The sequence below is a fragment of the Silene latifolia genome, chromosome 6 (assembly GCF_048544455.1).
Source record: "Silene latifolia isolate original U9 population chromosome 6, ASM4854445v1, whole genome shotgun sequence".
In the NCBI taxonomy this organism is placed as follows: Eukaryota; Viridiplantae; Streptophyta; class Magnoliopsida; order Caryophyllales; family Caryophyllaceae; genus Silene; species Silene latifolia.
This window is the reverse complement of record NC_133531.1, coordinates 101,161,508-101,185,272: the sequence shown is the minus strand read 5'-3', so window position 1 is coordinate 101,185,272 and position 23,765 is coordinate 101,161,508. Positions and strand designations below refer to the sequence as shown.

The 23,765-nt window shown below is 38.2% G+C and overlaps 1 long non-coding RNA gene and 1 other non-coding gene across 2 annotated transcripts; both read left to right on the top strand.

The window, feature by feature from the left end:
- The first annotated feature begins 1,849 nt into the window (after positions 1-1,849).
- On the top strand, positions 1,850-1,958 carry LOC141589470 (small nucleolar RNA R71). Its single transcript, XR_012520407.1, has one exon. It is a non-coding gene; the product is annotated as a small nucleolar RNA R71 (small nucleolar RNA).
- A 6,705-nt stretch (positions 1,959-8,663) lies between these two features.
- Positions 8,664-9,329, top strand: LOC141658880 (uncharacterized). Its single transcript, XR_012549500.1, has 2 exons — positions 8,664-8,756; positions 9,144-9,329. It is a non-coding gene; the product is annotated as an uncharacterized LOC141658880 (long non-coding RNA).
- Positions 9,330-23,765: the final 14,436 nt, after the last annotated feature.

Genomic DNA, 23,765 nt, shown 5'->3' with positions numbered 1-23,765 from the left:
TACAGCAGAGACAAAATCGGCTTCAATGGTATAGCAAGTGTTTACCAAATTCTCGTTGGCCAGGCTCAAGAGCATCTCATCTTCTTCCTCTGTGAGCTCGTAGCTCTCCATTGAGGCTACCAAAGCATCTGGCTCCTCAGCATTCTCCGCTGTATTACCTGCACACTCATCTAAACGGGTTAGATCAGCTAAGGGATCCTTGGCTAAGGATTCCCTCCAGTTATAATTAACAGCCCTGTCAACAATATCAATGGAATAACACGTATCATCATCAGCAGGTTCAGTAGCTTTACGAGCAAGACTGAACTCAATGGTGTCATCCCCTACCTCTAAAGTAATGATTTCGCGTTTGACATCTATTACAGCTCCAGCTGTATGTAAAAATGGTCTACCTAAAATGATAGGTATCTGACTATCCTCTGCAATGTCCAAAACAACGAAATCGACAGGAATAAAGAACTTACCCACTCGAACGGGTACGTCCTCTAAGACTCCTAAAGGTCTCTGAGTCGATCTATTTGCCATCTAAAGGGTAATATCGGTCACCTTAAGTCTGCCAATATTTAGCCTTTCACAAACAGAATATAGTATGACACTGACACTGGCCCCTAAATCACAAAGGGCCTTCCCAATTTCGTGGTTACCTATAGTGAAGGGAATCGAAAAACTACTCGGGTCCTTTAATTTAGGTGGTATATTAATTTGCGAGAGAGCATTGCATTCTTCCACAAAAGCAACATTACCATCATCATGAAAATTTCTCTTACGATTCAAAATGTCTTTCATAAATTTAGCGTAAGAGGGTACCTGGGTGATTAGGTCAGTGAAAGGAATTGTTACCTCGAGATTCTTGACCATTTCCAAAAACTTACCAAACTTGCGCTCCAGCTTAGTATTCTTTAAACGCTCCGGATACGGGACTGCAACACTGGCCGTAGGATCAGTAACCTTCGGCTTCCGTAAGTTTAAAACCTCCGTCAAATCTTCAATAAGCGTAAAATCCTGCAAACTAGTTGACGGATTTGCGTCCTGCACTGGGGACCCGGTCGATTGACCATTGAACCCGGTCGATCGACCAATCATGCTGGGCATGAACAGTTTCTGGTCAGAAACTGTTTATTCAGAAACCTCAGTCGATCGACTGCTGTTGGTGGTCGATCGACCTCTTGTGCTAGGTATGAATAGTTTTTGGTCAGAAACTTTTTCCTCAGGAATTCCGGTCGATCGACTACTGTTGTTGGTCGATCGACCGCCGGTACTGGCAATATAATTCGTTTTCGCACCAGAATTTAAACTAGCCTCTTCATCATTTCCCGAGTCTCCTCTTGGCTTATCGGGACCTTCATAAGAGAGGCCACTTCTGAGATTAATGGCATTAATCGTTTCAATTGGCCCCTCACATTTGCTTGAAGAATTGGCGACTTGGTTAGCCTCTATATTCTCCAACTGCTTCACAAAATTTTTTGTAGATTCAATTCCAGCTGCTTCTATTTTCGCGACTTGAACCCAAAGAGCTCAGACCATTTCTCTCAATTCCGCGGTCTCGTCTGAATTATGGACAGGAATTTCAACTCTTTCCTTGGAAGATTCAGAGGTCTCGTGCTTCTCGAGACGGGCAGTAATAGAAGTTATGAGTGTCACGACGGCACTCAATTCTTCACTTTGCTTTCGCGACTTTCCACGCGAACTTCCAAACTCGGCCCTATGGACTGCCATCTCCTCAATAGTGTTCCTTCCTTTATTCTGACCGGTATTATTTTGGAACCTACCATTCGGAGCTGCATCCAGGATGACCTTGTAATCATCATATAAAGCATTATAGAATAAGTTGCAAAGGTACCACTGCTGGAAACCATGGTGAGGGACAGCCCTAACCAAACTCTTGAAACGTCCCCATGCTTCACAAAATTCCTCATCAGGTCCTTGCTGGAAATTTGTAATTTTACTTCTCAAGGCATCTGTCTTTGCAAGTGGGAAGTATTTCTTGTAGAAGGCTAACGCTAGAGATGTCCAATCTGTGACTCCAGCTGCTACCCTATCAAGGTAGCGGTACCAATCTCGCGCCGAATCCTTCAAGGAGTACAAAAACATCACCCCCTTTACTTCATCCTGAGTCACCCCGGTAGCAGTACGGGTATGGAGCAATGATGAGTCCGTGAAAATTTCCATATGCTTCAAAGGATCCTCATCCGGTAGACCAGCAAACTGATTTCGCTCCACTAAATCGATATAGGAGGAACGAAATTCGAAGTGACCGGTAGTAGGGGTAGGTAACACGTGTCCCTTTGGAAGGTGCTGCTCTTTTGGCTGAAGATTGTCATATATTGTAGTCATGTTCGCAAAACTGAGAGTACTCAAGTCTTCCTCTAAAAAAAAAACCTGTCTTCTAACTGTGCAAAAGCAAAACTAGAAGCAAGGGTAAGCAACGGCCTCAAGGAACAAAAGTTCCTTGAGACAAGAAAAATAAACTAAAAATAAAGCAAACAGAATTACACCGTCTCCCCGGCAACGGCGCCAAAATTTGATACCGTCGTTTTGTATCAAAATTAAATTTATAATCCGAACTAAAACTATAGCTAGTGATAGTAAGGGTCGAACCACAGAGAGACAAGATCAATTTGGTTTGCTATTTTCAGTCTATAAAAGTAATAATTAAGTGGGGTTTTGAATTGGTTTGATTCTAAAGACTAATTGACAAGATAAGAAATTTCTCAAACAAGATAAAAAGAAGATCGGGAACTTCGGTTCACCATGGCTAAGGTCAGGTCAATAAGGTAGCAGAGGTCCTACAATACGGTCTAAGGAAAAGTGAGCAAGCCTTTCGATCAATGCTCAATAATAACCTTACGGTCTTCTAATTCCCTAAAATTTCTCAAAGCTTTCGCTCAAAGAAAATTCCAAATCTAATGATAACCCAACCTACTAATCTTTCAATCTAGCAAGATAGATTTATCAAAAGAAAACAAGATCGATATGGAAGAAAATCATACTAATAAAATTTAACCTAATTTACGCCACGACTCACCTAGTTCCCAATCAAAATGATTAGCTATGCATGATTAAAACTACAACAATTGCAAAATTAAAGACATACAATGAAATTGACATAATTAAAATTGAATTTAAGATAAAAGAATAAAATTGAATTGCTTGAATAAAAACTAGTAATAACAAGAATTGAATTAACAAGAAATAAAAGAAGAAGAAGAAAATTGCATTAAAGCTTACTAAGAATTGATGAACAAAGTATTGAAATTGGAATCCGTCGTCTCTTCCAAAACTAGATCTAAACTTTCAGTTCTTCAATAATGAAAAAGCATGCCCTAAATTATTCATCTGTTCTACTGATAAACGATACCAAAAAGTAAATTACAATTGGGCTTTTAAAAGTCTATCACGAAAATCAATCTCAGCCTCGCGGCCTGGTCGATCGACTAAGTAGCATGGTCGATCGACCAGTCAGTACAATGCAGTAGCTCCTGCTAAAATTCCACGGTCGATCGATTGAAGAGGTTGGTCGATCGACCAACAGAGCTGTGCAGTAACTCCTTCTTTCTTCAAATCAGCCACTTCACTCCAATGCACGCATCCCGAGGTGGACAAGTCCGAGCTCCCATCTTCCAAGTTCCCATAAAGCAGCTTCCGAAGGACGATTTAGGCTTGATTTAGCCTACTTCTACTCATTCCTACAATAAATCATAGAAATCGCAAAGTAAACCGTTTCGGGAGAAAAAGTAGCTTAAAGCTAACAAATACGCATGGAAATACGTGCCAAAACTGCAAATAAAGTGTATAGAATATGCACGTATCACTTAACTTTCAAAGTAACAGTTCCATATACTGTCACGTTTGGTCTGCAGTATGTACTCCAAAAATTGAGACAAATAGCTACAGTCAGAACAGTTGTTACTTTCATATTTCAGCAAACATTCATTTTAATACTCGTTTAATCTTGCAATATTATTCAAAGTATTCTCTCATCTCTTTTATTCTTATAACTCACTTTAAATCAATAAAGTTGAAGTTAAATTTTTTTTTAAATAGTACCTAATTCACCCCCTCTCCCTCTTAGGTACTTGAATCCATAAACTCAACACACGTGTCACTCACCCCATTTACCCCCTTGATATTATACAATTTCACCACAGCCGACATTTTTGTGAACTTACAACCAGGATACAGAGGTGCTTCAGACTCACACAACTTCTCATGCATGTTGTTAAGGTCATCCCAATTAATAGTGTCATCACCTACATCTTGAAAAGCATTCGACTCATCATCATTCTCTTCATTATCTATAGACCCAACATTCAACTTGTCTGCTTCCAACTCTTCCAACTAAAAAAACTCGGCAAACTCAGGATCATCAGTTAGCCTTTCGTATACCTAAACATCATCTTCTTCAAAGCTATTCACGTCCTCTAATGGTTCCCCATGAAAAATCCAACGTGTATAGGATCGACTAAATCTCCACTTTTCTAGGTGTATTTTAACGTCCGGAAAAGCCATATACCTAATATTACCACATCTTTCACAAGCACATGGAATACTAGAAGAACCTTTCAAATTGTTCGCAACGACTTCATAAAATTCAGCTAAACCATCCTTATAGTTGGGGTCACTCATATTTGCAGCAATCATCCAAGTTCGAGTCATTTTTCTACATTCGTAATATACACTACTACAATTTAAGGCAAAGAGAACGCCCCTTCAAGAACGGTTGATAGCGGAACCGGTCTCTTTGTTATTTTTAGTTTGGCGGGCATATAGGATTCTAATAGAGAACGGTTGTTTGTTCAAACCGTTCTCTTACATTAACAAAGAGAACGGTTAGGTTTGACCAACCGTCTTAAAATATAAAAGAGACCGGTTATATATCAGAACCGTTCTCCTCGATAAAACACAGAGCACGGTCCCTATCCTTAGCCGTTCTCTATTCAATCCCTAAAGACCGCCATTCTAAACCCCTAGTGTCTCTCACTACCCCTTCTTTATTCTGATTCTCTTCTCCCTCAACACCAAACTTCAATTCCCTATTATTGGTCCTCATCTCGACGCAGAACGGAGGTAGGTGATTGTAGCCAACTTTGCGACTCACCTTGTTACTTCCGGGAAACCTCGTCAACGGCCGGATCGCAATTCTCAATCAGGTTGGTTTTTATCAATATTTTTTTCTAAAATGCTTTGTTTTGCCTCATTTGATTTCGGTTTATAATTGAATTTAGGTTATTTTTATCATTTAGGGTTTATGGATTCAATTATTTTATCTATTAGGGTACAATTAAGTATTAGGGTTATGTTTTAAAATTAAACTTCATTTCAATTGGGAGATGAATCATTTTAATCGATTTGAGCTAAACCGTTAGCGAATTTCATGGTTAATCCTTATTTCATGGTCTAGTTACTGCGGCTTAAATGGGTTCCATGAAATCAATATTGTAATGGACTCCAAATCCAGTTTTGATACTTGAACTCAGTTTTCTGCGTAAGGGAGATTTCAATATGCGCGCACCTTCTTTAATCTGTTCCCGAGCTACTGAATAAGTTGAACAAGATGAAACACTGTCATATTGTCAAGCTTGTTTCATTGTTTTGGTATATGCTAAGGGCCTTTGTTCTGAATTTCTGCAAACTTATATATATAGCATTTATAAATGAGTAATTGACATCTGTTGTGCTCTCTTCACCCTTTATTTAATTATCTTCTTCACCAAAAAAGGAAAAGATTACTTTCAAAGTCTGACATTTTTGGAAAATTTGTAAGTTTTAGAATTAATGAAATAACCAAAAGAAGATGATAAGTTCAAGAATCTATTGAATTACTGTAGATAAAACCACTGTATGAAATGTGAAGTGCTGGTTTCCATTGTACCTCGGGCATTCTTATTGAAACTCCGGATGCTGTTTATATCTGCTTGCATGGTTATTTATTTGTTATTCACTCTAAGCTTACTTTTGTTGCTGGCTTTATTCCATAGTTGTATTGCTAGATTTACTTCTGTTTTGGGTTATTGCAGTTATGTTCCAAACCCTGTCTTGGTTATCATTGATGTTCAACCAGAAGAGCTGGGAATACCAACCAAGGCTTATTATACTGTTGAGGAGGTCAAAGAAGTATGTGTCTGAAAACTGCCTTTATTTTGCAGTCCAATTCTTGTTATTTATTTATTTCATATTACCTCTAAAATTGGACAATTCTTATTGGCCACCCCTAATTAATTTAGAAACAAGACTTTCTTGCTGTTCTGGACTAAAACAATGTACCTCTCAAGTAGAAATTGATTTTTATACCTGGTTTCTAGCTTAGGAAAGACTAAATAGTCCTTATGAAGCCGTTTTAGCTCAGCTTCATATGTTTCAATCTTGCAATCTATAAGGACTATTTGTTCCTAAAGGACTATTTAGTATTTCTTAAGCAAGAAACCAGATAGAAAAAAGCTATTCCTCTCTGCAGACTGTTACTTAGTCAAATTCTAAAATATGATTGAATATGTAGAAGTTAAGACGCTAATTATACGATCTGTTTGCAGAATGCAAACAAAAAAAGAGAAAGGTCTTCGTTCATGTTCTATCCGAAATTTCAGCGCATGAAGTGGAAGAGATTGGTAAGTTTATGATCTTATTTTTTTTCCAGTTGACAGTGGCATTTACTTCCTTTGCCCTATTTTGATAATATGACGGTTGCGGACTAGCCTGTCTGTCATCTCATCTGTGTATGTTTGATTGTAAGACATTTGGTATTCTTGCAGGAGTGGAGCACTTGCTCAGAGACGTGAAGGATACAACTATCAGCACTTTAGCGACAGAGGCAATTCTCAACACTTTGCTAGTTTTGTCATTTGTGATGGTTTGAGAATAGGCTTAATATATATAGTTGTCATTTGGTTGGATGTTGGAAGTTGTAGTTCCTCTTGTGAAAGATTGCTTCATTGGAAGTAATAGGAAATTTTAGTTGGACATTTAGGAAATTTCTACTAACCCGGGGGGATCTAGATAAGAAATATCCCACATTCTGTGTTCAGTAGAGCTTCCTAGGAAATTTCATTACCACATATGGAGTATATGTCAACTAAACGGTTACTTCTCATGCCTTTTGGTGTTAATCACAGCAGACCTCTTATATCTTCTGTTTTAGGGTTGGTTAAAGTTAAATCACTTCTTTCTGGTAATGTGTAGGTGACTGGGAAACTAGCTGCTCTCAAGGGGCTAGATGCACGTCTTCGGGAGATTTGTAGCTATTTGGATCTTGTTATTGACGAAAAACTCCCCCTTAACCATGAAATATTGTACCATTTGCAGGTTTGTTAACTTTGGCTCTATTAGTTTTTCTTGTGTGCTGATATAATCGTGCTTCCTAATGCCAATTCACTAGATTTAGAAGGAAAAGCCATTTCATGTCTTGCATGTTTTCTATTCAAATATGGCAACTGTTCTTTATGTGCTGAAGAAGTGAAGATAATATAGTGCATCGACACCAAAATGTGACCATTCTATGATCACCAGGATCTCATTGTAATACTTTTTGAGACAATGTTGGCCAATACCGATATTGCGAGTCCGCCACCATGAATTCGTGGCTGAAACAGAGAGTTAATACTCGTGAGTGTATCCCAATTTCATTATTCTTGGTGCTTGCTACTTTGGCATATTCTGGTTGATAACCTTGTTACAGGAATTATATAACTGGATAGTTTGCAACGTGAATGGTTTACTATGTGATCTATGTCGCAATTATTAAAAATAAACTTTAAGGTTCTATGTGCATTTTTTTCCTTTTCTATTGAATCATTTATTTTTAAGCCTATAAATTTGTGGGATTTCCTTATTTCTAGAGGTTATCAAAGATAAATCAGGTGTTAGCAATTTGTATCTTTTCGCCTCTCTGTTTTAGAGGGGTAAGATGGGACTTGGAAGCTAATGTATGCAAGGGAAGCAGGATCATAGTTGAACTTGCGTAGTTGTGTCCTGCAGAATTCTGCTCTACACAGGGAACATCATTTTAGTGTCCCCCCATTCAGACTAAATTCTCTACGACTTATTAGGGAGTTCAGCCTTGTATTGTTTGGTTTCATAACACCCTAGATTACTCATTGAGGTTTTTTTGCAGGATGTGTTCAATCTTCTCCCTAATCTAAGCGTTCTAGAATTGATCAAATCTTTTGCTGGAATGGAGTTGTTTAGAATTTAGATTATTTCTTTTCATTGGTTTTCTGCTCTTCTACATGTTCCTCGTTTTTTACAGTGTGCTGTTTATTCTTGCAGTTAAAACGAATGACATGGTGCTGGTTATATATTTATCATCTCTTATCCGAAGTGTCATCGCTCTCCACAACTTGATTAACAACAAGGTAAGCTCCTGTCCCTAACAGTATTAAGAAAGACAAATAAATTGCTTTCCTGTGCATGTTCACAAATAATTGTTTGCTCTTATTGAACCTTAAACTGATTGTAGACCTTGTAGTATTATAAGGGTTGCATGATTTACACTTGCTGGTTTTGCCTGTAGTGCCTTCAGTTTAGCATTTGGATGAGTTCTCTCTCACTGAAAACTCCTGAAAAAATCTGATACGAATCCAGCTTAAAATATTAAATGACCTGCAAAGACGCGTTCATTGATTAGCTGACATAATGATTAATGTCAATTATTCAAGTCTATTGCCAGTTATATTGATTATCTCCCTTGCCACTGTTTTAGGTGTTTCAGGTCTCTCACTGTAGTAGGGCTCTTCTGATTCCACATTTGGTACCAGTATGAGGTAAGAATCATTGAACTGATCTTTGGTCTTTATTAGGTCAGCCTTTGCTTAAATTTTGTGAAAACAATTTTACATATGTTTTCTGCTCAGTAAGCTTATCTGATGTAGAAGGCGGCACGCGGTCACCTACTCAAGTTTAAAAGTGATGGTAGCTGGTGTACCAGACTACCAACTTTCTTTGGTTTACTGACTTGAATAATTGACATTAATCATTATGTCAGCTAGACAACTACAATGTTTATCTTTTATCGTACTATTGTCAGTCGTTTTAGAAGCTATAATAATTAATAAGATGGTTGTCGTTTATCGATCATAATTATGTACCCGGTATCAAATATTCACGAGAGTCCTGCTATAGAAATTGATGCAAGCTTCATTTTTCTGCAGATGATGATTACAATTTTTTGAAGTTCGAATTATTTGCACTATGATGCGACTAAGTGATGAGGATTGAAGGATTTTTATTTATGTTTTGCACATGGTAGCGTATCTCCGATATTTGTAGGCTCTTAACAACATGATATGATTTTGTATTTTGTTTCAATAGAATTTGTCCTAATGGTTCAAATTAAATCGGAAGGTTTTTGTTGTGTAAAAATTGCCGGAGTTTCTGAATTGTAACTGGTTTAATTCTTATGAGCTATACGATTCAATCGTGTAAGATTACGATAAAAATAGAAATATTTTTTTAAAAAAAATAACAGGATCAAAGAGAACGGTTAGTACCATTACAACTGTTCTCTTTGAAAAGGTAGAACTAAGGCGCCAAAAAATCTAAAACTCTAACAAAGAGAACTGCCTTATCAAAGAGACTGGTTCTTATAAGCAACCGTTCTCTTTGATATATCAAAGAGAACGGTTCTAAAAGGCAACCGTTCTGATTGTTGTTACAAAGAGACCGGGTTGACTTGATTTCTACCGTTCTCTTAGATCAAAGAGAACGCTTGGCCACAGGACGGTCCAAACTACGTAAAAGAACGGTTACCAATCGTTCTCTTTGATCATTTTTGTAGTAGTGATATAAGCAACTAATTCAGAAAATCCAATAATAGGCAAACAAATAAACGAAATTCAGAAAATTAATTAAGCTAAATTATCAACAAATTAGATAATAACTCAACAAATTCACAAATTCAAAAGTAATCGACATTCATAGGCCAGGAAATTGAACAATCCTATATATATATATATATATATATATATATATATATATATATATATATATATATATATATATATATATATATATATATATATATATATATATATATATATATATATATATATATATATATATAGCTTGAAAATCTTAATAAGAAATAGTTAATAAGAAATATATATACCTGATTGATAAACACGATGAGGGAGAGAAGACGGTGACAACAGTGACGGAGATGAAGACAGAGAGAGACGATCAGGGAGGAATGTAGGATGATATTTGTGTAGCAGTATTAGCTTGTGTTTGTGTTTTATAGCGTATAACAGAATAAAGCGATCTGTACGTGGTGTTTGTTCTTTAGATCTTCATAACTTCAATAACAACGGTTATTGCGTCTACAACCGTTGTTAAAACCTAATAACAACGGATACTAATATAACCGTTGTAATTATGTTTCACTAATTTTGCACCAAATTATTAACAACGGTTATAATGTATTACAGAGTAAACTATTGTTATTAGTTTTTATATTAACAACGGTTGTGAAAGTTTGACTCGTTGTTAAAACCAATAACAACGGTTAACAACAAATAACCGTTGTAATTAAGTTTAGTAAAATTTCGCGCGATCCATGATATAATGTCTTTTGGTGATTTCGTGAATAAGCGTTGTTAAAGGGCCGTTGTGGTTGCCTGGATTTGTAGTAGTGTGTGTGTGTGTATATATATATATATATATATATATATATATATATATATATATATATATATATATATATATATATATTTATATTTATATATATATATATATATAGGGCCGAGATCCGGTGAGAACCACCCATATAATGAGAACCATGAGAACCACATACTAATAATACACACGCTGACATTAACTCAATCAAACCCCAATTTTTTTCGCGTGTCCCTCCCAAACCCACCTAATCTCAGACATTTTTAAATTTTGCTTCTCTCTCATCATTCTTTCTCTCTCTCTTCAACTCATCTGTCGACTATTAAAACCTTCCGCCATCGCCTCTTTGATAATAAAACCTTAACTTTCGACGATAAATTCTTCGACAATCAACCTTTCGACGCTGCTTCAATCAATGACGCCTTTAAATTCGAGGTAAAATTTCGATCTTTATGATTATTTGTTGTGAAATTAGTTGATTTAGTCGATTAAATTAGATTGTTCGTGAAATTAGGGATTGATTAACCGATTAGAATTATGAATTGAACAATTATGCTTCTGAATTTAGGATTTCGTCATTTAAATTGGGGAAACTGAGAAATTAGGGTTAGGGGATTTGAGAAATTTGTTGAAACCATGAAATTAGGGTTTGATTCGTCTCTTAAGTTTCTGGATTGATAAATCATGCTTCTGAATTTAGGGTTTCATGAATTAAATTGGGGAAACTGAGAAATTAGGGTTGGAGACCGTTTATGTGCATCAAAATCTTGTTTATGTGCATCCAAATTCCTGTTTATGTGCATCAAATTCCTGTTTAGGTTCATCAAAATGTGATTTTGTGAATCAAATTGGCCTAATTGAGAAATTAGGGTTTCATGAATTAAATTGGGAAAACTGAGAAATTAGGGTTGGAGACCGTTTATGTGCATCAAAATCTTGTTTATGTGCATCCAAATTCCTGTTTATATGCATCAAATTCCTGTTTAGGTGCATCAAAATGTGATTTTGTGAATCAAATTGGCCTAATTGAGAAATTAGGGTTTCATGAATTAAATTAGGGAAACTGAGAAATAAGGGTTGAGGACCGTTTATGTGCATCAAAATCTTGTTTATGTGCATCAAATTCTTGTTTATATGCATCAAATTCCTGTTTAGGTGCATCAAAATGTGATTTTGAGAATCAAATTGGCTTAATTGAGAAATTCGGGTTGGAGAAATTGTGAAATTGCCTACATTTGTTAAAATTAGGGACTCAATTTCATGAATTATACTGTTGTATTGTTGCTTATTTAATTTTTGACATTTCTTGTTGCAGCAATAATGACAAAGACAACTCCTCAATACTATCACAAACTTCTTCAAATGTCATTACAAACGAAGGAGCGAATGTTGAAGCTAATGCATGTCAGCCTATATTAGAAATATCTGCAATAGCAGTTGAACATGATGTTCCTGAAGTTGTGACTTTTGAATTTGTTGAAGGTACAATTCTATTCATCCTGGTAGTTGCTTGATGTTTTCAGCTTTTTAAAGGTACATTTCATATGCTTTTGTATCCCTCGCCTTTCTTACTTTAATTGCACCACATATGCAGATATCATAGTAGAGAAGGCAGAGGACGAGGAGGCAGTAGAAGGTTCTTCAAGCAACACGAATCGGGTTTTTGAGTGTCTCAACCATCTTAAGCCTGTTATTGGTATGCTATTAGATAAGCTTGCACTAGGTGTTGAGTTTTATGAAGCATATGCAAAAGCATGTGGGTTTGTGACTAGATTAAGCTCACAAAGGTCTAAAAATGGTGTCGTTACGCATAAAAAAGTTGTGTGTAATAAGGCTGGAGTATGTGAAGCGAAAGGGAAAAATCACAGGAGGCAAAGGACTAGGATAGAATGTCCTTCTTGTATTAAATTTAAGCGAATTTTGGAGGAAGGTCCTGATATGGGTAAATACCAAATATATGATTTTCATGAAGGTCATAATCATATGCCACAAACACCATCAACAATGGTACATTTGACACAAACGAGAGAGTTGAATGTAGTTCACAAAAAAATGATAATTGACAACTCCAAAAATAACATAGGTCCAGTTAAGTCGTATAGGTTGTTCAAGGAGTATGTTAGAGGTTATAGGAATGTGGGTGCGTCATTGGAAGACTTTAAGAATTTTTCTAGAGATATCAAAAATTATTTATCAGAGGGGGATGCTCAAATGCTTATTGAGCATTTTATGAAGATAAAACACATGTGTCCATCTTTTTATTTTGATTTTGAGGTAGACGAGATAGGTCGATTGTCACATGTGTTTTGGGCTGACCCTATTAGAATTAAAAACTATTTGCTATTCGGGGACATGACCTCTTTTGATACGACCTTTAGAAAAAACAAGTATAGGATGATATTTGGTCATTTTACAAGCGTGGATAATCATAAGAGATGCATGACCTTTGGGGCTGGACTTATTATAAATGAGAGTAAGGAGTCCTTTGCTTGGCTATTTACGAAATTCGTAGAGGCTATGGGGGGTCGTCATCTAGTTTGTATGATAACTGATGAAGATGCGGGGATAGAAGAAGGAATGAAATTAGCCTGGAAAGACAAGGTGCAACACAGATATTGCATGTGGCACATACTAAAAAAGTTTCCTGAGAAAGTAGGGCCTGTAATATGTAAAGATACTGAGTTCCCGAAGAAGATAAACCGATGTGTTTGGAGCGAAGATGTGGAGCCGCCTGAATTCGAGGAAAGGTGGACAACAATAGTTGAATCTCATGGGTTGTCGGATAACGAGTGGCTTAAGGAGAAGTACAACATTAGAAATATGTCGGTTCCAGCTTACTTTCGTGATCTGTTTTTAGGAGGCTTGATGAGAACGACCTCCAGGTCAGAGTCAAAAAACCACTTTTTCAGCAACTTCAACCCTAGTTGAGTTTTGGATGAGATTTGAGAGTGCAATGGATGCTCAAAGATGGACTCATTCGAAACTTGTTGCACAATAAAAAAACTCCTTCCCCAAGTTGTCGACTCCATTAGCCCTAGAAAAGCATGCATCAGAAATCTACACTCCAACAATTTTCGGCGAGTTTCAAAAGGAAGTCGAAGCAGCTTGCTATTCATGTGGTGTTGGGGATAAAGGAAAAGATAAAACCTATCTAATTCTATACACAGATATCATAGATCAAGTTCGAAATAAAACGTATAAGGTTAGTTTTAAAAAGGATGATGTTTCAGTGGTATGCACATGCAAGAAGTTTGAAAGACATGGAATGCTCCGTCGACATGCTCTGTGTGTCTTTAAAGATCGGGGAATTCAGAAAGTTCCAAGTGACTACCTGCTTAGTCGGTGGAGCAAACTAGCAACCTGCCAGCCAATCGTCAGCCCTACTGGCCAGTTGCTTGCTGATTGTACATCAATGGATGTACAGAAAAACAAAGTTGGCGAGTTATGGTCAGAGTTGTTTACTTGTGTGGCACTTGTTGAACAGAGTCCTGGGCATTGTGATGAGTTGCTTGGGATTTTGCGTGAGTTCAAGGAAAGGGTAAAAATTACCCCTGATGAAAGTGGAAATACTGGTATTGCAAAGGTAAAGGAAAAGAATGCTGAAATTGGGATGCTTTTAGGAACAAACATTCCTAGTGAGATTAAGGTTTTGCCTCCAAGGCAGTGCAAAAACAAAGGCTCGGGAAAAAGGCTGATCTCACAAAGAGAACGAGCTGGGGAAGTGACGAAGAAAGCGCTAAGAAAATGCAGGGCCTGTGGGGAGATGGCGAACCACGACAGTAGGAATTGTGACCGAAGGACAACCGACAATGAGTAGAGTAATTTTTTATTTTACCTTATTGAAAAATTCGGGAATTTTATTTTATTTGATGGATATTGGACATTTGCCTTATTGAATAATTCGGGACTTTTTATTTTATTTGATAGATGTTTGACTTTTTTTCTTAAAACGAATGAATGTAACACTTATAGAATGTAAAGCCTGAGTGTTCCTGTCCCCATTATTTCGTGCACATACAACAGTATTTCATGCACATACACATGTATTTCATGCACAAAGAACGTTATTTCATGCACACATTATGCGAGTATCAAGAAACTTTACGGCGATTAATTTGATTTACCACTACATCCTTCTTTGCTACCACATCCCCAACCGTCAAAGTTAATAATAAAATTCCAAAATCTAAATTAAAATGCAACATTTTAAAAGTTCACTTGAGATTACTTTAAGATTTGACCTTGGACACATGAGTTACATATTTCATGCATGCACACTGTTAATTCATGCATGTGGAACAGTTTTTAATGCATTTACGCTGTTTTCAGATTTCATTACAGCCTTTTCGTCGTCCAATTTTGAAAATTGTCTCTCGTTTTCGTTGCTTCGTGACATGTTTGTTATCCAATTTTGAAAATTGGCTCTCGTTTTCGTTGCCTCGTGACATGTTCGTTTTCCAATTTCGAAAATTGTCTCTCGTTTTCGTTGCCTCGTGACATGTTCGTTATCCAAATTTGAAAATTGTCTCTCGTTTTCGTTGCCTCGTGACATGTTCGTTATCCAATTTTGAAAATTGTTTCTCGTTTTCGTTGCCCCGTGACATGTTTTTAGAATTAGTCCAGAAACATGACTTCATGTCTTACATGCCTTACATATTCCAAAATCTAATATGTACTCTCAAGACTTAGTGTACTATATATTCCAGAATAAACTCCACAAGAATCTAATATTCCAGGGTCTACTCCCTTTGTACATCCCTCGACTCAAGGAATCAGATAAAAAAATGGCAGTGTTTCGAATTTTGGATTAGGTCATCTGCCACTCCCATTGCACATCCCTCGACTCAAGTGTTTAGAAAATATCACCTAGTGATAATCCTACAAAAAAACGGGGGGGGGGGGGGGGGGGGAAATCTTTGTTACGTAAAAGTCACTCGGAGACAGAATCTAATGAAAAGAAGATTAAAATTAGGCAAAATTTAAATTAGGCATTCAAGGTTCTTTATATTTACCTTTCTCTTGTTTCGCTTCCATTTGATGAGACGTACAATCATAGTCGTACCATATTCATCCAAATCCTACGTAAAAATTTTATTTGACAACAAATATTGAAATGCTTGAAATAAAATATACTGAATAATGTTTACAAAAGTTTGTTGAAAAATTTATACCTCGTAAGAACGCTCATCACTCCATGATGCTTGATCACACAAATTTTCTAGCCACTTTAACAAATAAACTCCACAAGAATACCCATTCTTTTGTTGAGGCACTTGCACAACCTCCCACGTGGGGTATGTCATGCACATATATAGACGGGTATTTCATTGAGTCTCTTGCGATGATCTCCAAAGCAGGCAGGAGCTATACAAAAACAAGACAGTGAGTGATTGTGATTGTGGTATAAGGCTATTTAATGCACATGCAAGGGTATGTCATGCACATAGACGGGTATTTCATGCACATAAAGATCACCAACAGTAGTTTCATTCGACAATGCATTTTAGGCAGTCAAAAACTGTTGAGCAGCCTTCCGGATATAATAAGTGAGGGGTAACATGTTTTTGTGCAAAAACTAAATCATACCTGTTCAACTAAAAATTTTTGCCTGATTTTACGGCGCCTGGGCAGGTTGGAGTCGACTATGAAGTTCATCCTTTTCCCAAAGTCAACAACGCATGCAAACCAATGTGATCTCTCCACACAATAAGGAAAGAAAGCCTGAAATATTACAAACTAGTCAAGTAGGATTTATCGACTTCAAATGAAAAAAAATGCATTGGAAAAAAATTGCATGGAAAAAAAAAAGTAAGAGAATATTTATTTACCAGTTGGGTTGTGTTTAGATTAAGGGGCAAGTAGTCAAGTAGGACGTATTGACTTCGAAACCCCTTTTTACCGACAACTCCCTGAAATTTGAGAACATTTGTCAAAATTCTTTGTCATTTCAAAAACCAAAAACAAGCATTTGACACAATAAGGAATATGAATACCTTTATGATTGTCGGAAAATACACAACACTTGGGTTTTCGATTGTAGTATGAATACCAACAGCATCAATAACCATATCCATTACCCAATTTCCTAGCAGCAAGGTCTGCAGCGCGTCTTGGGTAACTTGCAACCAATCGGTTTCTACAACGACCTCACTAATGATGCACATGTTGCAATTAGATTAGAAAACACGGAACAGCAGAGAGTGGACAAAAACTGAAGTTTTTAAAAAGCTGTATGGTCAGTTAGAACTTACTCCTTGTTCTTCTTATTATTCCGAATATAATTGATCAAGTGTGCATCTGTATATGATAAATCATCATGTGGCGCTTGATTACTGAGAAAAGGGGAAAATAAAAGCCCTGTTGTACATCTCCATATGACGCATGAGGTAGATTCCAGTATCATGCTCGACATTAACGGCAACGTGCGGAATATACAACTTAGGAATCAAAAGCTATGAAGACACCAAGTTTGGAATCTTACTTGAAAGCGTACCCAACAAGTTCTTCTGATAAAGGTAAAACAATAACAAGTAAATAATCTCTCACAAAAATTAGACGAAAATCAGGCACTTTATTGCAAAAAGATCTGAAGATATACCACATGTCTAACATGGCGAGAATAGTCAGTTGACGGAGGCATCAGGTGCATCACTTCTAACAGCTTCTTACTAACATGGTAACAGAAGACAAATGGCAAGGGTGTAACAATAGGAATGAAAACCTGTACGACATTGAAAACAAAGACAATAATGAAAAGAAAGACACTTAGTTGAGAACAGCCATGGAAATGTGAAAATCTTGAAGGACTTACCAACTCCACATCTGCAAATTGACATCCAATGAGTCAATCTATTCATTAAATTAGGTGACCCGTATTAGAGAATAAAAACTTGTAATAATTGGGCACTTATTTGATGCATGTTCAGTGTTGTTTAATGCACCTAGATTGGTATTTCGTGCATCTACAAGATTATTTCATGCATTCGAAAGTCTAATGCAGCCCAAGGTTGAGAACAGCCATGGAACTCTTACGTCAGTTGTCTCTGTGATAAATAGACGGCAAGGGCATTTACGATTTCTGAATTTGTTGCCCTCATTCAAATAATCACACCACACAGAAATGACATCTGTATGAACTCGACGATCAAGAAGCAAACTCTTCATATGACTTCGTGTGAGAGTCTTGCCCGCACAGCTAAATAAAACCTCCCTATACAGTTATGATAACATGAAACTTAGTGTTATACAAAGAAAATGTAATACATATATGCCGAATAAAATTAAAATATAGGAGAGTGATACATACTCTTCATTTAAGTCCTCTGAAAATGCATAGTCTTCTACCAGTTTTTCCGATCGACTCAAGTCACGAACCATGTCCACGTTTCTGATAAAGTAAGGTGACCGGTAAACATTCGCTACCTCAACACACCTCTTAGGGGGCACCCTTCTACCAGCCACCTGCCTCTCAATGGCATAATGTGAGGGGGCAGTTGGAGAAGAGGGCTCAATTGGCGATTCATCCAACGATACTTGAGAGGAGATAACTACAGGCGATGGTTGGGATGGTTGGGATGAGATCAGAATTGGCGATATTGGCGATAAAGGACGAACTACTGGAACAGACGTCGTAGTTGTTGTGCTTGAATGAGGAACACTTGAAGCAGTCTGCAACCTGGACTCAAGGAACTCTTGAGAGTTATATGGTGCATCATCACCACTAAAAAGGCTGAAAGACGGTCCTTCTAGAAGCGCCTTATCCTTCTTTTCCTTTTCCTTTTTTTCGTTCCACAAATTTTCATAAAGTGAATCAAACACCTTGCCAACATGAGTGTATGCATTATTAAGGATCCCTTCTAATTCAGCCATGACAGTGGGATTGTCTAGAAACGCATCATCTGCACAACTCATGTCAACCTCCTCCTTCTTCAACTCCTCCTCCTCCACTTTACCCTCATCCTTCTTCAACTCCTTCTCCACTGCCACCTCCTCCTTTCTCTCCTTAAATTCATTCTTATCTTTCTCATTGTCCTTTTCCACTTCATCCTCCTCCATCTTCTCCATGGTAGCACCCTCCCTTTCATAATCAGCACCTTCCCTTTCACCTTCTTCTGTACTCTGCTGTGAAAGGGGAAAATCCTTCAAAAAAACAATGTGCCAACTTTGACATTTGCGTGACAGTCGGGAAAACGGGAGCCTTACACTTAGCATTTCTAACTGCTTTGGTAAAGTCACCATAAATGTCTGCAAGTCGAATGGTAGTTCTTGCCAAAACCTTGATGGATTCTTTCCTCTCATCAACCGGTTCAGCTTCAAGTTCAGGTTGAGGTTGAGGTTGAGGTTCAGGTAAACATACAGGTACAGGTTCACGTTCATGTTGAGGTGCAACATAAGCAAATATGGGTTCAACAGAGCCCTTGCCAAACCCACCCCCCTTCTGCTTCTCCAACTTAACCCTTTCTCTAATTTTCTCATCCGTCCAATTCGCTAATAAGGGAAATGATCGACGCACCGTTCTCGTCATGAAAACACATCTATCCAAGTAGATAATCTCGAAAATCAGAATCGGTCCCTTAAAATAAGTTTTAGGGGAATTAGCTATAGCCGCCTTCCACGACATGACGTTGTTGATCATATGGGACCGTGCAAATTTGCACCAATTCATGTTAGGGACATCAGCGAGATTTGAAAGGGAGCTTAATATCCGAGGGCTAGGATGATCACCTACTATCCCCATCAAGAGAACATTGACGATATAGATGAGGAAATTCCTCTTGAAATCGTCTCCACCATCCCGTTGCTCCATCATCTTATCTAAGAGAACCTTTTCGTAATATCCGAGGTGGTAAACCGAGCCTTATACCTCTTGACATGACCTCTGTGTACTCCTTTTCCTTACGAACATTCCAGCTGCAACAATGTCAATCGGTCCCATAGGAAGTCCAGTTGCAACGTGGACATCCTCATCAGAGATAACAAGATCGCGGTTCATCAATGAACAATTGAACGGATTAAATGTCTCGACAATCCATCTGGCTAAATGGCCATTGATTTATTCTGACTTAAGTTGTAACAACCCTCTGAACCCCATACTGTGTATGGCTTCAATTTGCTTTTTGGATGGCCCCAACTTGATGAAATTAGTGATCAAGGAAGGACTCGTCCGAGTGAGGAGAGGCTTATACTTGTCAGAACGCTTTCTTCTTTTTATACTTTGCGTTGGCTCTTTGCTTGTTGCTGCTGCTTTCCTCTTGTTCTTGTTAGTAGGCAACTCTGGTGCGACTTCGTCATGAACTTTAGCTTTAACACGCGGACTCCGTTGCCGCGGTGAAATTTGTTCTACCTTTGCTGCTGTAGGGTTTGGTTTGAGAGAATTATCTGTCAAAGTAGTCAGCATTAGTAAGGTAGCTTATTTCATGTATATACAAAATTATTTTATGCACATAGATAGTTATTTGATGCATATACAAGGTTGGTCCATGAATTCATAAGACTATTGTACGCCAAACCAAACAGTGATTAGCTTTAGGAAGGCAACTTATTTCATGCATGTACGAAGTTGTTTAATGCACATAAACAGTTATTTGATGCATATACAAGGTTGGTCCATGAATTCATGAGACTATTGTACGCCAAACCAAACAGTGATTAGCTTCAGGAAGACAGCTTATTTCATGCATGAACAAAGTTGTTTAATGCACAGAAACAGTTATTTGATGCATATACAAGGTTGGTCCATGAATTCATTAGACTATTGTACGCCAAACCAAACAGTGATTAGCTTCAGGAAGACAGCTTATTTCATGTATATACAAGGTTGCTCCATGTATGTACAAAGTTGTCTAATTCATTAGACTATTGTACGCCAAACCGTAACAGTGATTAGGCTACCGCGGGTCCACCTAATCCAACCCTAAACCCTTTCCCTTGCTATTGTCATTCGAACACGAAAACCTAAAGACACCCTAGAAGGAGACGAGTGAACCCTTTTTTGGGGACGGGATTTTAAAAAGGGGCCTGGGTGTCCTAAAACGGGACGGGAAAGGGTTTAGGGTTGGATTACGCGGACCGCTACCGCGGGTCCGCCTAATCCAACCCTAAACCCTTTCCCTTGCTATTGCCATTCGAACACGAAAACCTCAAGACACCCTAGTAGGAGACGAGTGAACCCTTTTTTGGGGACGGGATTTTAAAAAGGGGCCCGAGTGTCCTAAAACGGGACGGGAAAGGGTTTAGGGTTGGATTAGGCGGACCGCTACCATGGGTCCGCCTAATCCAACCCTAAACCCTTTCCCTTGCTATTGTCATTCGAACACGAAAACCTAAAGACACCCTAGAAGGGGACGAGTGAACCCTTTTTTGGGGACGGGATTTTAAAAAGGGGCCCGGGTGTCCTAAAACGGGACGGGAAAGGGTTTAGGGTTGAATTAGGCGGACCGCTACCATGGGTCCGCCTAATCACACCCTAAACCCTTTCCCTTACTATTGTCATTCGAACAGGAAAACCTAAAGACACCCTAGAAGGGGACGAGTGAACCCTTTTTTAGGGACGGGATTTTAAAAAGGGGCCCGGGTGTCCTAAAACGGGACGGGAAAGGGTTTAGGGTTGGATTAGGCGGACCGCTACCGCGGGTCCGCCTAATCCAACCCTAAACCCTTTCCTTGCTATTGTCATTCGAACACGAAAACCTAAAGACACCTAGAAGGGGACGAGTGAACCCTTTTTTGGGGACGGGATTTTAAAAAGGGCCCGGGTGTCCTAAAACGGGACGGGAAAGGGTTTAGGGTTGGATTAGGCGGACCGCTACTGCGGGTCCGCCTAATCCAACCCTAAACCCTTTCCCTTGCTATTGTCATTCGAACACGAAAACCTAAAGACACCCTAGAAGGGGACGAGTGAACCCTTTTTTGGGACGGGATTTTAATAAGGGCCCCGGGTGTCCTAAAACGGGATGGGAAAGGGTTTAGGGTTGGATTAGGCAGACCGCTACCACGGGTCCGCCTAATCCAACCCTAAACCCTTTCCCTTGCTATTGTCATTCGAACAAGAAGAAAACCGCAAGGCATGGTTGTTTAATGCATATGGATTGCTTTTTGATGCATCTACAAGGCTACTTGATGCATTCATAAGGGACAAGAAAAGGTAAACCCTAACCATTGTTGTTACCAGAAAGCATATCTGGTGTTACTTGCTAAGTAACTTTTGGTTGGATACGTGGACTCTGTCGACGTGGAGGAGGAATTTGTTCTGGCTTTGCAGCTGTAGTACTTGGGTTGGGAGGATTATCTTTTAAAGTAAGTAGGTTAAGAAGGCAGCTTATTTCAGGCATATACAGGGGTATTTTAATGCACTGAGATTGTTTTTTGATGCATCTACAAGGCTGTTCCATAGATCAAGAAACTTCATGTAATTATGAAACAATGAAAGCTCGATGATTAACAAAATAAGGAAAAGAAACTTCATTAATAAAACATATCATCCATACATGACAAAGCTTTACAACATTGAAAATGGAAAGACCCGACTACATAATTATACAAAGGTGGCTTAATACATGGAATTATACAAGAGTACCACAAAAGACTGAAAATAGGGCAACTTTAAGACGTGAACCGTTAAAGGCCTAAATACACAGACATCAAAATGCCAAAAACTATCAAACTTGAGCAGTTGAGTTACATATAGAGGAAAAAACCAAAAAAAGGCAAACTGGCCCGAGTTGCTAAGTCTGTTGATACGTGCATTTTGTATAGCCTTTTTAGCCTATTTTATGCACGTATTTCTATGCTTTTATCGTGGTTATTTGCTACGAATATGCCCCGAATTGCATACTTTGGAAGTTCTTGTATTAATTGCAGGAATGAGCTTAGAGATGCGGAATCAAGCCTAAAACATGTCCCTACGCATGCATTTAGGAGATGAGTTGAGTCGGAGCTTGGGAAGTACCATTTTGAGATGCGCATTGGAGTAAGGAAGTTAGGCGAGCCAAGAGAGTGCTTCAATTTGCTAGTTCCTGCTTGTAAGAGCCATATATCGAGTCCTACAACAGTTATTAAGGAGATTCCAGTTGGAGGTGAAAGCTTATCCTCTTAGCTTTCCAACGCCACCAACCACGCCCTATTTGTCCAAGTAACGAAGGAATGGCAGCCGTTTGAAGTTCAGTGCGCGAAGCAGGAATTACGCGCTGAGAAGTGCTCGATCGAGAACTATTTCTATTCGATCGAGAGCCCATTTGCTCGATCGAGAGCTACTTCTTCTCGATCGAGTGATTAAAGGGAAAGAAGTCTTCGATCGAGAGGAATTGTTCTCGATCGAGAGGAATGCTAAGGAATAATACTCGATCGAGAGCCTTAAGTGCTCGATCGAGCAACTATCTTTGACGGGCTTGGACTTTTTAGTTAATTTCCGTCAATTAGGTTTAGCTAATCCTATTTTCTTATAAATAGGAAGTCAGTATGACATTGTAAATGCACACACACACACTTTACTTCGTTCCTTTTCTCTCTGGTTCGGATATACTGCTACTGTTACTTTGGTTCTTCATTTCCGGATCTTTTAAATTCAGTAATTCTTTCTTCCTTTCTCTCCTTTTTAACTTAATGTTTATTATTCTTATTTCGTTTATGCTTGTTTCCCTTATTTCCATGTCTAGCTAATTCCCCTAGTATGTTAGGATTAGGGAAGCCGTGGTAGCGATGTTTTAATTGACTTATATAGATTAGTCATGCGATAGGAATTGTATTAGGCAATTTAATTGTTATCCGGTCGAATGAATGCATGCAGGAGACCATAAATTTAGTTAACCCCGACCTAGATCGAAAGATTGGAAGGGAAGGCTTGCTTAATTACAATAGGGTATTGCACTGAGGGCGAAAGTTAAGCTGTTTACGCTCTAGGGCGGTTTAAGGACCGAAAGGTGACGACCATAGCTCTTCTTATCAATAGTCTAATCGCTTTAGTATTCCCGATAGTATAAGATCTGATAGCTGCCACGGTAGACCGACTCCTAGCATACTTCCTTTCTCTTACTGTTAATTCTCTTATTCATTTCCCTCGCCTTAATCTCTAGTTTAGTTAAATCAATCAAAACCCCCAATTGTGACATTTAGACAGATAAATAGACAAATAGATAGTACACCGCCTCCCTGTGGAGATCGAC